The sequence below is a fragment of the Cucurbita moschata genome, unplaced genomic scaffold, assembly GCF_002738365.1.
Source record: "Cucurbita moschata cultivar Rifu unplaced genomic scaffold, Cmos_1.0 Cmo_Scf00013, whole genome shotgun sequence".
Lineage (NCBI taxonomy): Eukaryota > Viridiplantae > Streptophyta > Magnoliopsida > Cucurbitales > Cucurbitaceae > Cucurbita > Cucurbita moschata.
Window position 1 is genome coordinate 5,197,745 of NW_019268529.1, and position 3,291 is coordinate 5,201,035.

A 3,291-nucleotide genomic window follows, 5' to 3' on the forward strand; every position below is an offset into this window, starting at 1 on the left:
AAAAAAAAAAAAAAAAAAAAAAAAAAACTTTATTGAGAAGAAATAAAATAATTCATCAAATTTTGTGGATAGTATTTAACATTATAATTAAAAATAATAAATATCTAAGTTGAATGATGAATTATTACATATTTGTAGTTGGTTCCCCACTCTTTTCCTTTGGTCATTAATTTATAAAATCATTGACTTTGTTCATCTATATAATTAAATATCTATTACTCCATGGCCCATTTGGTAAATATTTTTCTTCTTCAATTACGTTATTTTATTTATTAATTTATTTTTAGAAAATATGATTGGATTTCTAAAAATATAATTCTCATTAATTTTTTTTACTATTTTTTCTTTTGTCTTTTTGAAATTATGTCAACCACAAACATGCTGAATGATGATGAATGTAGACATATTTTTTTAACAAAGAAATTATAATAAATAAAAAAAATCTTTTAGGATATTTTAATTAATATAAGATTTATCCACTTTTGTTTCTAGAAAATGTATGGCCACTCTTTATAAATAAATCATATCTTGAGGGCCAAAGAAATCTATCTCCTTTTTTATTTTTTTTTATTACCATTTTCTCTATATTATAATTATTATTTTATATCAAGAGATAAAATCAGAACCTTATCCTATACCTAATTTATTAAAATGATAACATAAAAAAATTCAATACAATTTTATCCATTTAAGGAAACTTATCCTAATTTATTGAAATTTTCGGGCGTTGAAATAGAGAAATTTCAAAGTCAAGGGCGCCTAACTTAAAAACAATTTTGAATAACCGTTAGAAAATTTTAAATATTATTTAAAAAATTCATATTTTTTGTAGAGGAATGGTGTTATTATTAATAAGAAGTTTATAGGTAAAAAAGGGCGATAGAAGTAGTAGTGTGGTTTTATGTTATATAAAGTATTGGAAAAACAGTGCAAAAAGGAGAAGAGGAAGCGTAGAAGTAAAGTTGGGGCTCTCCACTATGTTGATGTCAACATATGATGCATTTCCCAATATCAAACACTATGGTGTATGCCCCATCTCCTATCATATCTGTCTATCTATCTATCATCATTTTTCTTGTTAAATAGAAAAGCTTCCATCTCGTTATCATGGTTGAATTGTATTGACTTGTTTTTTATGATTTAGTCATGTGTCATAGACATTTATCTCTAGATCATCGTTTATTCATTCGAAACCTCATCTTTAAGTATTTTTGTTAAACTGAAAAATAGTTTAGATTTGATTTAACGTTTTATGATCTAGGTAATCCTCACAATCGAATAAAACTTACCTCTTGATTGTTCATCAATAATCCTCTCATTTACTTTCTTTGTAAAGTTTAATTGTTAGTCTCACGGTTTTAAAACACGTCTACTAGGGAGAGGTTTTCACATTCTTATAGGGAAAGTTTCGTTCCCTTCTTCAACTAATGTGAGATCTCACAATCCACCCCCTTGCAAACCCACCCAACGTCCTCTTTGAATCTTCCTTTTTAGACTTTCCTTTCAGGTTTTAAAACGTGTCTGATAAGGAGAAGTTTTCACACCCTTATAAAGGATGTTTCGTTTCCCTCTCCAACCGATATGAGATCTCACACTTTTGCTTATCAATGAGCTATGATAGTCAACACGTTGTCTCTAAATCACCTTTTATAAAAGTTAAGCGCGTTTAAAATTATAGGACGGGTCAGATTGAAACTATCCACAAAGGATAGGATCAAATTGGAAATGGAAAAAAGAAGAAAAAAGAAGAAAAAAAGATGTAGTTATGTGGTGGGGGCAGTAGTGGTGAAGCCTAGCCAGTTCCAGTTCTAGTTGAATTGATTGTGTTGGCTCTTTTTTCCTTTGTTTGATTTCTTTCTTTACAAAGGCCCCACTCCCCACCCAGACACACACACACACACACACACACATCACTCAACAACTCAACCCTCTTTTTGGAGCAAAATGTGAGCCTTTTCCCCCTCTCACATCACTATCACTCACTACTCATGAATTCAATATCAGTATCAATTTCAAGATCATGACCAACTGTATCAGCTTAATGCTCATTACACACCCTTCAACCCCACTACCCCACATGACTTCAACCATTTCTTCCATAAAATCAAAATGAGCTTGACCCTGCTGCACGCGGTTGATTTGATTGAGCGAGTTTGATCGCATCTCGGATATGCCAGATTTCTTCCTTTCATCCAAATTCAAAACAAAAAGACAAACAAACAAGTCATTGTACCTCATATAGAAAGTTGGGTGTCGTGTGGGGATCGATTTATTAATGTCATTTAACGCGTGATCTTAATGATTATCTCGTATGTATTTCTTGTTCAACGTTATTTAGTAAAGAGTATGGTCCTCAATACATTATATCTTATCTCATCAACCCTGTCATATAAGCTTATGACTTTCTCGACTTTATTCTATGGATAGATTCGTTTGTGATTGTTCTTGAATTATATGACTCGTTATTCGGGATGATCAGAGGCTAATAATTATTTAACATGGTAGATGTTAAGGGTGGGAGATGGTGGGTTTGAGCTTTTTAGAAAGACAATAATAATGGTGGGTGAGGATAAGAATCCCACCATCTGGGCTCCAAAAGCATAACCCCCGCACGAACCACCACTCGCCTAGGAATCATATCTTAAACCATTTTGATTTTCTTTTCTTTGGCCTTCTTTTCTTTTTTGTGTAATGTGGGAATTTCAATGCTCTTCCAATCACTCTCTACTTTTACATGAAATCTCAGCGGCACCAACGTCTCCTCTCATGTCTGATATTGGGTGGAGTAAGTCTAAAGTTTTAAAGAACACATAATTCTTTATACCCCCGAGATCCAAATCAAACGCTTCAATCATGTCATTGAAACATATCCCCTTCACACACAAAAGGAAAAGTAAACGATTACTGCTTGGAAATTGTTTCGAAAAAGCAACTAGCTAGCTAGCTATCTACTTTTGCTAACGAGCGAAAGCTTGTTTAGCCTTAAGAAACGTTTCACCTTCATCTTCATCATAGCTCTAGATTTGCTGAAAATGTGTTTTGATGTAGAGAAATGGGAATCTTAAACTACATGTCTCCTACCAATACATAAACCAAAAGAAGAAGAAGAAGAAAAAAGAGCCATTTTGAGGCATTGAAACTTTGCTTTAGATACAATGGTCCACTCAAAAGGAAATGTGAAGAAGAATACAAAGCATAATGGAGATGGGTGAAAGTTGAAAGTGACAGAACAAGAAAATCACAAAAAAAAAAAAAAAAAAAAAAAAAAAAAAAAAAAAAAAAAAAAAAAAA